This window comes from Cupressus sempervirens, chromosome 11 (assembly GCF_028749045.1).
Source record: "Cupressus sempervirens isolate cs-2001-9-10 chromosome 11, ASM2874904v1, whole genome shotgun sequence".
Lineage (NCBI taxonomy): Eukaryota > Viridiplantae > Streptophyta > Pinopsida > Cupressales > Cupressaceae > Cupressus > Cupressus sempervirens.
In genome coordinates this window covers 241,062,697-241,078,118 of record NC_143128.1, presented here as the reverse complement: position 1 = coordinate 241,078,118, position 15,422 = coordinate 241,062,697, and positions in this window count along the sequence as shown.

The window sequence follows — 15,422 nt, the reverse complement described above, 5'->3', positions numbered from 1 at the left end:
AGTAGTAGATTTTAAGGGAAGGGAATTAGACCCTATAATAGAACAAGGTAGTCAACATTTTTTGTCAGATGATAGTTTTGTCAAATCTAGAGCCTTCTACCAGTTCACTTGGAGAACCAACATGGGAAAATTTGAAGAAAGATGTAATAAGCTAAGAATAGAGCATCTAGAGCTAGAGGAGGCAACCTTGTAGAATTAGATAAAATAAAAGATGATGCAAGAATTCCAAAATATAACTCCTGAAGAGGGGAGACAGATGGTAAAAGCATCAAATATTTTATTATTATCCAATTGGGATATAAGTGATGCTTTGATTTTTAATTATGTTTCAAATAAATTGGATTTATAAGACCAAAATAAGAAAGAGTTCACAAGTACTTCTTTTAGTGAGGACCAAGCTACTTTGGTCATATGCTCATTAAGGAAAGGATCTACGGTTGTTTCATCACAACCAAATGATTCTAGTTTAATGGGAAATATCATTGTGAGAAGAGTAGTTGATACCTCCCATGTACAAGCAGCTCACATGGGTGTTGGAACATCTTAGTTTGTTTTGGCCACTGCAAAAAAAGAAGAAAAAATAATGTTTGAATTTCAGAGTAAGTATGAGAGTGTTTTGGAGGCTTATAATAAAGAAGTTCAAAAAAGAATTGAACTTGAAAATAAATTAATGGGGAGGTCTTCTAGGACAAGAATAACATATCCCCATCCTCTAGTGGAACCTTTTAAATCCACTTCTCTCATAGAGATGCCAGATACCCCACAAAGGCCATAATATTACACAGCTGAATATTTTGAAGAAGAAAAGAGCAAATTATGGGCTTTGCATGTAGAGTTAAATGTGTACTATGAAGACAAATTGAGAAAATCTCTCATGTATCTGGGAGATAAAATTGCATGGTCACTATTTTATGATTGGCTAGCAAGAACAATAAACATATGGGATGAAATGAAAGCCAATGATGAGGCCTTGAAGCCTATTGTGAATAAGTCGGTAAAAACGAGGAAGGAAATGATATTTTTGTGCTACTCTGTCATAAGGTCTTCGCATGATCAAATTGAAAAAACCTATGATATTGTTAGTGATCTTCCAGAATTCGATAATAAAAGAGTTCACCTACAAAGAAGAATAGGTAGCTACTTGAATAAATATAAGAGTCAAAAATTTGATTTATTCCCTCGTGCTCTAGATAGGAAGAATAAATTAAAGAATAAAGATGAATGGGCTAAGGAATTAGATGATTTATTTTGTCTAAGAATGAATAAAATCATCAATGAAATAGGACATGCATGGTGGGCCACCACAATAGAAGAAATGGTGAAAGCCTAAATATTCTTTGATTCTTTAAAACAAGATTTTGTTGACATTGACAATGAAGCTGAATATGTTATCAAGAAGCAACAAGATATTCTACAATTTGATTGGCCAAATGACACACTTTTTGACAAGTGGATGGCAGATATTGCTTCTGATGAATAGTTGGAAGAAGCTAAAATAGATGATGATGAGGTGGAAGATGATGAAGTATAGATTGTTAATATAACAACACCAGATTAGAAAGAGGAAAAAAATAAAGATCAACAATCAATTTTAGGTATAGGTTCAGATGCCCAAGATGTGGACATGATGGAGGAACAAACAAAAGTAAAAGTAATTTTATCAGTTTAGGGTGAAAATAGTGAAAATCCTTGGGTAGAAATTGATTTCCAAGTGCTTCAAAAAGAATCATCATTAGCCACTATAGTAGCTACATATTCCAAAGATTCAGAATTGTAGTGATTAACCAAAGAACCAACAACTTGTGAAGATGTAACAAAAATGGGACCTACCAAGAGAAGCGTTGGCTGTCGGCTGGGCTAGGGGTTTTCCCCTAGCCTGTTCTTGGTGTTTGATCTTTACTATTTTTCTGTTTTGTTTGGATTGTTAGCTACTGGACATAATTTGCATTAGTGTTTTTGGAGATCTTCTGCAGTCAATTTTGGATTGGGGGTTTTATTGTTTGCATGGCAGGGCCTGGGATTTCTTCTCCGTTGGTGAGAACAGATGGTTCTTCTCCAACTATGCATGCAATGTGATCTGAATCATTTTATTCAGGGGAGAGCTCCAAGATGAAAATAGTTAATGGTTGTCTTCCGCGTAGCCGTGATTGCCCTGTTCTAGTTATTCCTCCAATGGTTGTAATGGAGGACATTGATTATTGGACCAATCATGATTTGATATGCAAATTTCTTGGAATCTGAATTTCCCTATCTGCTCTTGAGGCATGGATCTGCTACTCTTGGCAGGTGGAAGGCGATATGGAGATTATGTTGGCAGGGAATAGTTATTTTTTTGTTGTATTCTCTTGCATGTCTGATCATGATTGTGTTTTTGAAGGAGGCCCTTATTTCTACAACAATGTGGGGTTATTTGTCAAACCTTGGCATTCAGGTTTTAATTATGTTGAGGATCTCCCTTCAATAGTGCCAGTTTGGGTTCGCTTGCCTTGTCTTCCCTTGGAATTTTGGCATGAAGACATCCTTCGACAAATTGCTTCTTTATTGGGGAAGCCAGCTGCGATCGCACATCAAACCCTCGATAAAAAGGTTATTTCTTTTGCTAGAATTTGTGTTGAAATTAATTTGAATAACCCATTACTAGATTCTTTGGAAATTTGTCTAGGGGATTCTTCTTGGGTGCAACAGTTAGATTATGAATCCCTCCCTTTCCATTGCCAGATTTGTCATGAGTATGGTCATTTACTACGGCAGTGCCCCCATAACTCAAGTTTCAAAGGAGTGGATCGATCTACAGCTGGAAATGCTGGTGGTTTGGCAGATACTACAGGGAAAGGACAATCTCAAATGGTTAATACTACCAAGGGGATGAATCCACAAGGTGCTACAGGTAAGGGTAAGGCTCCAATGCAGGATAAGGATGGATTTACCCCTGTTCGTCCTCGAGCTAAGGGACATGGTCAAAAGAGGCCTTTGAAAGAAAGATTATCTGATTCAGGTTTTAACCATTTTGAGGTGCTGGATAGTATGGTTCTAGAGGAGGGTATTCCTCCTCCTATCTCTTTTGATCCAGCTTGCCCAGATGAGAGATCTATTCCTAATGATGCTTGTGGGGCATCTGAGGTTGTAGTATATCAGAATTGTGAGGTTCCTGTAGCTCCTGTGACAGCGGCTCTGGTGACTCCTGCAGTGTTGGAAGATGATGATGTTGTTTTGGCTGACTTGGTTAAGGATGTGCTACCATCAGGTAAGGGCAAGGGATCTCCTCTCCCCTTGGGGTTGCTGCCTTGACCCTTTAAGCGGGCTTCTTCTTCTCCCCCTCTAAGGAGTGGGTGCAAAACAGACGAAGAGAAGATTAAACTCACAGGAGATATATTGATTGAGTCTGGTTCAGTGAAACCTTTGGATTCTCATTTTCCCAAATCTACCCAATGATGATTATTCTCTCATGGAATGTAAGGGGGTTGAATAGCATCCCTAGACAAAAGGCTATTCATAACTTGGTGGTTGATCATAGTCCTGATGTTTTTTGTATCCAAGAGACTAAGCTCTCTGTGGAGTCTATGGTCCAACATGCCTCTAGTATTTGGTCTCATGGCCAATGCCAGTGTGTTGGGGCAATAGGTAGTGCTGGTGGTTTAGCTATATTTTGGGATCCTCAAAAAATTTCTCCTCTTGGCTGGATGTCTTCTCGCTCAGCTCTCTCTATGGTAGCTTCTACTCTAGACTCAGGAGAGGTAATCATGGTTACTAATGTGTATGCACTTGTTGATCTTGTGGGAAAGGAGGAACTTTGGGAACATATTCAATATGTTAGAAATTGTCATCCTTATCATCCGTGGGTGTTAGCAGGGGACTTCAATTCAATTTTAAGTCTGGAAGAGAAGCACGGTGGTTTGGCTAAATTGGGGCCTTCTTCTGCTCTTCTTCGACAACACATATCTCTTTTGCATCTCTCTGATGTTAAGCCTTCTAATGGCCTCTATACCTGGAATAATCGTAGGACTGGTGTTGCTGCTATCTCAGAACGCCTGGATAGATTTCTTGTTTCTTGCTTCTGGCTTAGTGGCACCCTTACTATCTCTTCAAAAATTCTTGATTGGAGGGGTTCAGATCATTGGAAAATCAAATTTTTTGCTATAGGGGCTTATGTTCCAAAGCATCCTCCTTTTAAGTTCCAATTGATGTGGCTTCATGACTCCTCTCTTCATGATTTTGTTTTTTGTTGGTGGAAAGATGGTGCCCCTGCATATGGTACTGCAATGTTCTCATTTTCTAAAAGGCTTCAATATGTTGAAAGGCAGCTCAAGATATGGAATAGGGAATGCTTTGGGAATCTTCACTTTATGAAGAGGCTTGCTCAAGAAAATCTTGATGTCATCACAAGGGAGATTAGAGATCAAGGTTTCTCGAAGGATCTTGGCCAGGCTGAATCCCTTGCTTCTAGAGCTCTAGAAGAATGGGAACTTTGAGAGGAAATTTTTTGGAAGCAAAAGGCTCGAGTTGATTGGCTCCAGGAAGGTGATCGAAACACTGCCTTTTTCCATAAAACAGTGCAATCTTGCCGGAATTAGAGCACTATCTCTTCTTTGGTTAATTCTCAAGGTATCCAATTGAATTCCTTGCCAGCTTTGTTCCAGGAGGCTATTTCATACTTCTCTACCCTCTTCTCTGAGGACTCTCCTCCTGCTGATAATGAAGAAAATATTATTTTGTCCTGTATTCCTTCCCTTATCACTCAGAAAATGAATGATTATTTCATGCATCCTATCTCTTTGGAAGAGTTGGAGGCGGTGGTCTTTGGCATGCCTAAGGGGAAGGCTCCTGGTCCTGATGGTTTTCCAGTTGAATTCTTTCAAGAATTTTGGGACATTATTAATCATGATTTGTTGGAGGTGGTTCAAGAATCCTATGCTAGCAAGCAGATGCTTTGAGCTTTGAACACTACATTCTTGACTCTTATTCCTAGGAGAGAGGGTGCTAATCAATTGGAGTTTTTTAGACCAATTTCCTTATGTAATGTGGTCTACAAAGTTATTACTAAGCTGATTGCTGAGAGACTAAAAAGGTGGCTTCCCATTATTATCTCAGAAGAACAAGGTGGTTTTGTTGCTGGAAAACAAATTTTGGATGGGGTGGTTATTGCTACTGAGGCTATTCACTCTATGGCTACTTCAAGGGAGAGAGCCATGTTTGTTAAGCTGGATATGGCTAAGGCCTACGATAGAGTTAAATGGAGCTTCCTAAGGAGTATTCTTCTTTCTTTTGGATTTAGCTCTGACTGGGTGAGTTGGATTATGAGTTGCGTTACTTCTGCCTCTTTTTCTATTCTTATTAATGGTCAACCTTCACAACTATTTGGTGCTTCTAGAGGCCTTCGCCAGGGTGACCCTCTCTCCCCATATCTATTCATTATCATGGCTGAAGGCTTGGGCAGATTCATTAAGCATCAGGTGTCCCAGAATTCTATTCAAGGCTGGCGGTGGGGTAATGGCTTACCTTCTCTTTCCCATCTTCAATTTGTTGATGATTCTGCTCTTGCCGGTCTTTCTAGGATCAAGGAAGCTGAAGCCTTTCAACATGCTTTGGACGTTTATTTGGCAGCTTCAGGCCAGAAAGTTAATGAGCACAAATCTTTCATTTACTTTTTTAACACTCCTGATTTTATTCAGCACAGGATTGTTGGTATTCTACGGTTTCAGATAGGTTCACTTCCTTTGACTTATCTTGGCATTCCTATTGCTATTTCTAGGCAGCCACGTCTCTTTTGGAAAAAATTGATTACCAAGCTTCAAGATAAGGTAAATCATTGGACTCATAGATGGCTTTCTACTGATGCCTGGGTTACTCTTCTTCAAGCTGTTATCCAAGCTCTTCCTACTTATAGAAGCATGGTTCATGCTGCACCTATTTACTTTCTCAAGGATTTTGATGCTCTTTCTTGACAATTCCTTTGGAGTGGTAATTTGCATAGTACTAAATGGAGCTTGGTTAATTGGGAAACTATTTGTAGGCCTAAAAAGGAGGGTGGTCTTGGTCTTCATTCTGCTCTATTGACTAGACAAGCTTTGGCTGCTAAACTTTATTGGTGATGGTGCTCTAGATAGCATCAACTTTGGGCTCGTATTATCACTCATAAATATTTTCATGGTGCTGATCCTTGCTCTGTTTCTGCACTTCCTCTTGAAGGTCATGGCTCAATGGTTTGGCATACTTTGAAGACAGGTGCGATGTTGGTGAAGAGGGGTCTGTTCTGGATATGTAAAGGAGGTTCTCAGGCTTTGTTTTGGTCTGATGCTTGGGATGGATTCCCTTCCATTTTATCCATATACCCTCATCTTCAGCCTCTTTGTGACTCTTTTCTTGCTGCTGGATGGGATAAAGTGGCTCATTATAAGACTCCTTATCAATTGGGACCTATTTTTGGTTATAGATGGAAGCATTCCTCTGATTGGCCTCCTGGAGGTACAGACATGGATTTTCAGGAGCTTTCTCAAATTCTGGCCTCTAGAGAGTGTTCCTCTTTGCTTGGTCCAGATGTATTGGCTTGGGGCGATACCTTGTCTGGTAAATATCATGTCTCTACTGGGTATCAGGAGATAACTAGACAATTATTTGGGGATGCTGAGGTCCCTTGGTGGAAGCAAGTCTGGAATAAAGTTTCTTGGTCCAAGTGCAATTTTTTCATGTGGCTAGTGGCTCACAACCGTTGTCTTACCTGGGATAATCTTTGTAAACGTGGATTTCAGGGCCCCTCTTATTGTGTTTTGTGTGGTAATGGAGAGGAGTCTGTCTCCCATCTATTCTTCCATTGATCCTATTCTACTCAGATATGGCACCTTCGGTGGAGTGCTTGGGGTTGCTCTTGTCGGCATGCTTCCTCTTTGCCCGAGTTTTGGGCTCACTTGGGTAGTGCTCCCTCCAAGTCTTCTTCTCTCCATGCTGCTTGGATTGCTGGCCCATCTTTCATGCCATGGCATATCTGGTTGGAGAGGAATCGTCGCATATTCCAAGATGTTCGGCTTGGTGTTTTCCATCTTTGGTGGAAAATATCACATTCTCTCCAGGAAACTATTCTTGTGAAGTGTGAGCTTGATGGGGGTATGGATCCGGTTGATCTTGCTATCTGTAATCGCCTCAATTTTCATCTGCAGGATGGGGTTGCGGCTCATAGGTTTCCTTCTATGTCCAGGCAGCTTCACCATCAGAGGAAGGGTCGGGTTAACCGGGATGGGCACTAGACTCCTCCTCCCTGTGGAGTTCTGAAAATTAACACTGATGGTTCTTCTCGTGGGAATCCTGGTCCGGTTGGTATTGGCGGAGTGGCTCGTTGTAGTTTTGGGAATGTTGAATTTTTCTTCTCAATTCATAAGGGTGATTATACTAACAATCTCATGGAAGCTTAGGCTATTTTATATGCCGTGGAACAGTGTTGCTTGTGGGGATGGAGCAAGATTATTTGTGAGTCTGATTCCCAGGTGGTGGTGAACATGCTTTCTTCGCAAGAGCTTGAGGATGTTAGTTGGCAGCTGGCCACTGTTGTTAAGCAGATTCTTTTCTTCTCTTCCTCTTTTCAGTTCATTAGGTTCAAGTATATTCCGTGAGAATGGAATAGACCTGCTGATTGTTTAGCCAAATGGGCTTCTAGTCATGATCTAGGTTGGAATATTAGGGATAGGGGGCAACTGTCCTTTGAGATGGTGCAAGAATTTGATGATCTTGTTGCTCAAGATCAAGCTCCTTGTTGAGCTCTCCTTGTTGTATTCCTTTCTGTCTTAATAAATTTTTACCCCTCTTTTTGCGACATATTATTCTTATGTCTTTTTAGAGTCATTCTGAGTTTTACTACAATTGTATACAATTTTCAAGGAAAATTAATACAAAAGTGAGCTGTCCCCATATCTGTTCTTGTTGAATTTTGTCTCCTTTGTTATTACCTAGTTATTTTGATATTGTGTGAGTAAAGCTTGTCGAGTTGAATGTAATTCACTTAGGTTGTATGTCAATTCATTATTGCTATTAATTCAATGAATTAAGTAAATGCTTTAGTGAATTTGATGGGATTTCTATGGTAATAGAAAGGATGTCTGTAAGAATGAATTCTAGTAAGAATTGTTGATAATATTTATTGTAATGCAACAAATCAGATCTATAAATTGTAGTAGACTCTAAATCCCAATGGAATAGGCACTGATCAAATTAATTTAGTCTATAGATAGGTAGATCATGAACAAGCATCAAGTCTAAAATCAAAATCAACTTTATTTTACTATTTTGAAGAATTTTAAAGGTGGTCAGTACTTGTTTGCATGGAATATTTTAGCCTTAGTTAGCCACTATTGCTGGAAATACTTGCAAATCTGAGAAGAATTGTGACCGAATCTGATTATAAGGGATGCATATCATCTAAAATATCAAGGAATAGATAAAATGTGTATGTTTTTGAAGATAGAAGATGAGAATCAGAATGAAACTAATAAAATTCTCATACAACAACATTCAATATGAATCATCCCCTAGGTATACCCACCTTGGTTCTACACAACCTAAAGAGTAGAAAACCATCCTTGGTTTTGTTGAAGTTGGGTCCAAGTGGTTTGCACATGTAATTATTTATAGGAAATGGCTAATCCTTAGGTTATGTTAGTATTATCACTTTGGTATTGAGCATTTTTTTGTTCAGTAGTTTTAAACACCAACAAAGTGATTTATTAATATTAATTAATTAGACACTCACCTAAGTGATTAACTATCCTAGTCCACATATCTAGTCCATGTCATGTAACACATTACCTTTACATTAATAATTAATTTTAATTAATTATTAATTAGTTCTATTTATCATCACTCATGTGTCCTATTCTTATGGGGTCAAAAATGGGTACGTATCCTCAAAGAATGAGGTACAAGAACACTTATCCTCATGCGACTTGGTCTTTGTGTTAGAGTGGGGTTGCCATTGCACCAAAAGACTGATCTTTCAATGCATGATATAACCACTCTACCTATAGTACATATGAGGTAGTTAAACCCTTGTCACAAATCCTGAGGGGAGCACTGAACAAATTTCTAATAATCTCCCACTTAGTGTTACTTTAGGGTTTGAGGATTCAAACATGTGACCAAGATCTGATACAACTTGTTAGAGTGGGGTTGTTGTTGCACCAAAATACTAATCTTTTAATGCTTGATACAACCACTCAACTTATAGTACATAGGAGGCAGTTAAGATCTCATCACAAATCCTGATGGGAGTGTTGACCAAATTTTTGACACTTTGGGACACATCTCTCTAGGTGACAAAGTCTTTTCCAAATATAGGAGTTATTCAATCCATGTAATAGGGTCAAAGAGGACTCATGAGACACTTTTCTAGAAGTTCTCTTTGAGGGAAGGGTCTTCTCAAGGGTCTTGGTGAGACATGCACCATGTGTCTCTCCTTCTCTTATCAAACACCTTCATGTCCATGTGAGAAAAAAATATTTCCTTGTTTTTCTCTCACATTCTAACTATGTCCTTTCTCTCAACTCCCTTAACTGAGTCAATCTCATCCCTACACTTGTCTTAAATTTTCTCTCCACCATTAGATGTCACCACATATGCTAGAGTTCTCCCAAAATCTATAAAAGGGACCCTTATTCTCTTACACAAGGTAATAAGAACTCTTGGCAATTAGCAATCTTTGTGAATTAATGTTCAAGCAATAGGCATTCAAACATCCTTTATCAATCAAGAAATTATCAAGCATTTTATAGAAAATTTCATATCATTAGCAACATATTTTTTATCCATCTACATCTATCATTTCATCTAGTTCATAGAGAATTCTAGTATCATTTGCATTAAAATTGCATTAGAAATCATAATTGTCCAAAACCTTGAAGCATTTTGAAGGTGAGAGTTGATTCAAGTCTGAGAGCTCACTAAATCTAGGAACTCAAAGGTAAGAGGAAAATGGAGGCTTGCTGAAGTTGGTAAAAATATCATTTTTAGATTACTTTATTTGTAATCCTTCATTGGGTGTGCATAATTAGATTACGTTAGTTGTTTTATAGTCTTTTCTGTATTTTCATATAATTTTACATATATTTTTGGTGCCCACCATGGGGCCTAGCCTCCAAAATTTAATTTTAGTTTTTATTTTTTTATATGTGCATGTGATCTACATGTTATGTTAGCACTTTTGTTTTGCAATATTGTACATCCATCATATTGTGTTGTGCTTTCATATAATTTTACACATTAATCACACTTTTTTGTGCTTTTGTTTATTTTTAACACACATCTATTGTAAACCTATTATCCACCAAAATGATGCTTATATATACTTATGCTTCACATATATTGTATTTGGGATTCCATTACATATTCATGTGCATCCATTTCACACTACTATGCATGTTTCTTATTTGTTCTTATGTTCCTAATATTTGCACTTACATTTACTATTTCTATGCATCCATTTTAGTTCATAGTTTTATTTTTAGTTTTTCTAGTTTCATTTAGATTTCTAACATTTTAACAAGTTTCTATTTGTTCTAGTAGTTACTAGGTTGGTTTTCTAGTTATTTTGTAGAAGACCCCTAAAAATTTATCTAATCCTTGTTTGCAAGAATTGCTAAAAGTGGTAGTTAAATTCAAACCAAAACTTTGATTTGGGCTTAAAGTATGATATGTATTATAATTTCATGTATTTTCCTTAGAATAGATCATCGTGTCAATTGTGTTTTTTAGAATAGCTAGGGTTTATGTTTCCCAATTTTAGTACAAAAAGTATCCTCTCCCCTTGCCATTTGTGGATCTTGGGTGTAATAGAAATTTGTACTAATCTTTAGAGGGCCTGCCTCTTGAGAATTTCATTAATAGGGCTAGTGAGAGGGTACAAAACAAGTGGTAATGACCTAAGGCAGAGCTCTTCTAATCCACTATAAATAAAAATCCATTTGAGATGAATTTTTTTTGGAATGGATGATCTTATGCCAGGATGCAATTCTCTCTTAGTGCTTGCATAGTGTGTTAAAACCTATAGAGCATAACCTTTATAGGTCAAGTGATCTCCCTAATTGATATAAGTTATCAAAGCATAACATTCCAAATGAATGCAATTATTAAATAACTTGTTTTAGATTGCCAAAAACCTTCTATCTGCTGGCACTAAGGATCCCTAAAGATATCCCATACCTCTCATTGCTTTATTGTGGGGTAGTGGTTACTTGGGATTTCATTACCCTTCAAATTCATAGCTTGGTGTAACTGAGAAGTGAGTGCACTATATAGGGGAGCCTAGGCCTCCAAGATACCATTCTATCTATGCTAAGTTAGCATGAATGTAATTAGTCCAAGTGGGAATTCAATAGTTACTATCTTGGACAACCTTAGATTGTAGCATGTTTATGCATTGCATTTAGAAACATATTTAGGGAATTATTTCTTGAAAATAGATTGAAGAAGACTATTAAAGAGGGAGATTTTTGAGAATAGATTGATACAAGTATGATCAATATGCTTCAATCATTGTTTTTTCACTGATGTCAAACCTGCTACTTGCTGGTAAGACAACTACTTATATGATTTAAGTATTATCACTTATTTGATTGATGAAGAGGATTTGATTGATAGATGTAACAATAGCACCTAGAGGAAAGGTTGAGTTATGATTTTGTAAAAGAGCACAAGAATTAGTTAAGAAAATGATAACATGATGCATTGATAATCTACTTAAGGTTACAAAGGCTAGTTACACTAAGAAAGTTTAGAAGAACAAGTAACACAGAGTTTATCTGCCAAGCCTGACTGAGTGGATAGTAGATGCCGAGAAAAGTTAGTGCAAGCAGAGCAAAAAATCAATTGGAGCTGAGTAATTTTTTTTCTAATGTATGTCAAGAAAAATAGTGGATGCTCAATAAAGTATAGTTGATGCTGAGCACTAGTAAACTTTAGTTCATGCCGAATGATTTTATAGAGGATGCCGAGAAACGTAGTATGTGCCAAGGATCAAAAGCAAGATAATGCCAAGTGGCTACATTATTTCAAAGATCATGAATTCAATGTATCTAAGTGTAGACACCTAAAAACATTTAGAAAATAAAGTATTTTTTATTTTTTGAAAAATTCCTGATGACATCATCATTTATTAATTAATTATTTATTTAATTAATTAATTTATTTTTATGCCATTAAATCCCTTTACCTTAATTAAAAATATTTAATTAAGGAATCCCTCCCAAAAATGTTTAAATCTTATTTAAACATTATTTCCTTATTTATTAATTATTTAATTAATAAATTGACCAAAAAACCCAAAATAAATAAAAAAATTATTTTTTGCCCAAAACTTGGCCAATTTCTTTAAGACCACTAACCTCTTCCAAAATCTCCTAATCCTTGTTTAATTTTGATTAAAGGCTAATCCCATCATTTCCTACCCCTAATCCCAACTCAAAATATTTAATTAAGATTAAATATTAATCCTCATGTTTATTAAAAAAGTTTTAATAAATATCTCCTCAACCCAAACCCTCGAAATAAATAAAACTTTATTTATTTCCTAAAAATATAATTTATCCTCATCCTAAGAAGTTCTAGACTCTTCTAGAAAGTCTTCATCCTCATCATAGGAAATTCTAGACTATTCTAGAAAGTCTTTATCCTCATCCAAAGTCTAGACTCTCCTAGAAGATGTCTTTAAACCTAATCCTAATCCCCTCCTAACCTTGTCACATTCTCTAAACATGGGTTAAGACTTACTAACCCAAGCCAAAGTTAACAAATATCTCCTCCTTCACCCACCCTCATTAAATGCCATCTACTTGCCTATCCCTAAGCTAATCCTAAACCATCCTAATCCATCATCTAATCATTTGCACAATCCTAAGCAAGTTTAAAACCCTCCTAATAAAGCCCAAGTCAAAATTGCTCTCATCTCCCTCAAAATATCTCAACCATAAAACTTTATGAAGCCCACTAGGCCATAAATGACTCTTCCAAGCCCTTTTATTGCTCTTACAAGCCATTATGAGGGTCTTTATGAAGATTTTATCCCATTGAGCCTCTTTTGTTGACTCATCCTTCCCCTTTCCTCCATCCTCTCACCCTATGACATATGTCACTCCCTGATTGGTTGTAAGAAAGCACAATCCATGTGCTCTCCTCTCATGCAATTTGAGCCCTCCATGAGCTTTTTCCCATCCTTGCATCTTAGCCCTCAATCCCTCAAGCCTCTTGCCTATAAATTAGATCCTTCCCCTTTGAAAAATAATACAATCCATGAAGTAAAGTCATAATGCCATTTTAAGAAGCCATTTTACATCAAAACCATACATTCACACCCAAATTCCAACTCCATTTGAAGCCCTTTTTGAAGCATAAGCTTGAGCATACATCCTATCTATTTAGACAAAGCTACTCAACAAGAGAGCTTCTCATTGAGAGAGTCCATTAATGGCTCATATTCTCAATTGAGAGCTCATCTTAGTCTATCTTGAAGTTTATGAATTTTGTTTAGTTTGTAGAAGCTTTATTTAAATTTGGTTTCTATTAGCATACTAACATTGCTCATATACACTAAGTTGCCAAGTTTATTTTCAGCTTGGAATGTGTGAACCAAGTGGAAGATAAGGTTGATGAACTAGTGGCATAGAATTCAAGGTAAACCATTTTTAGGTGAATTCAAAGAGGATTCAAGGAGAAGTTTCTAGAAGAGATGGAATGAGGGGTAGATTCATTGTATCCTACCTAATCCATCCTAATCCTAAATTGGACGATGGATAATGAGCAAAAAAAGATCTTAGTTTCCTATTTATAGGAATGGTTGGTTAGAAGAAAATGTTGTAACATGCAAGAACCTAAGGAAGACAATGAGTCAAGAGTTTTGCTTCATCAAGTGACCTAGGAGAAGAGTTTGCATTGGCATATTAAGAAAGAAGGCTTAAGGGTATGAATGCTTGAAGGGTGAACAAGATATTAGAGCTAAAATGTATGAAGGCCAAGTAGAATGGAAGACTAAAATAGTGATCTATAATCAACAAATGAAGTTGTAAGTTGTTATCAAAAAAAGCCTTAGAGTTTCTTTGTAATAATTGTATCAATCTAGGGTAAATCCTTTGGATTAAGGTTGACCAAATAGTCATTTGTAAATCCTTTAACTAGTGAATGGTATAAAGTCCTCTAACAAGGCTCACTCCTAATAGGGTGATTGAAATCCTTTAACAGAGTCACATTTAATAGTGTGTATTGTAATTTTTAGCAGGGTTGGCCTTTCATAGGACATCACTTTAGAAGAGTGAAAACAAGTAGTATGTTACTAGTAGTTTTTCCCAAATTAGGTTTCCACATAAATAATTGTGTCAAGTATGTTGATAAATTTTTTATGTTTCATGTTTACATTTATGTAAGTTTATTTGACAGTAACCTACAAGTTTTAAGTGATTGCATAATCTTGTGGATGCATGCATGAAGATAAATGTTTATGGGTTCACTAAGTTGTGAAAAGTTTTATTTATACATCTCGACCATGGATAACTAATTCACCCCCCCTCTTAATTATTATAAAAGTATTCCAACAATTGGTATCAGAGCCATCCTCTTAAGAAGACTAGTTTGAAGGTACTAGAAGTACAAAGATCAAGATGTCAAAAAGAGAAGTACCCAATCTTAATAGAGATAACTTTCTTGCATGGTAAAGTTTAATGAAGGTAAAACTTGGAGGACTTGGAGATCATGTACAATCTACCATTTCCATTGAGCATGTTGACCCTACTAGAGCCCCAACTACTGAGGATATGAAAAAGAAGAAAGAACATAACCATGCAATGTTGGAGATTGCCTCTGCCCTAAGTTATGCCAAATTTGATGATATCAAAGGTCTTGATAGTGCAAAGAAATTGTGGGATTCCTTAGCCACCATCTATGGAGGAGACACAAATATTTTAAGAGCCAAAGTTGAAAGTCTCAGAGGTAAGTTTGATGATATGAGAATGGAAGAAGGTGAAAATATTGCTCAATATGTTGCAATGATAAAAGAAATTATTAGTGCAATAAGAGGAGCTAATGGTAAAATAGATGATGATACTATACTAAGCAAAATTTTACAAATACTATTGCCCATATATGCTATTAGAGTTTTTGCAATTCAAGAACTAAGATGTATAGCAAGAAATAATCTATTACTTGAAGGACTGGTAGGTAGACTCACTTCTTTTGAGCTATCTAACTTTGATAATTACAAACCTGAGAATATTAGATTTGCTTTCAAAGCTAAGATGTCATTGAAAGAACCTAATGAGAAGAAGAAGAAGAAAAAGATAAAGTATGTATCTAGTGATAGTGATATGGATGAGGAGGATGTAGAAAACCATGAAGCACTACTGAAAAGAAGATTCCACTAAGGTAAAGGAAAGTTCAAAGTTAAATTACCTATTATTTGT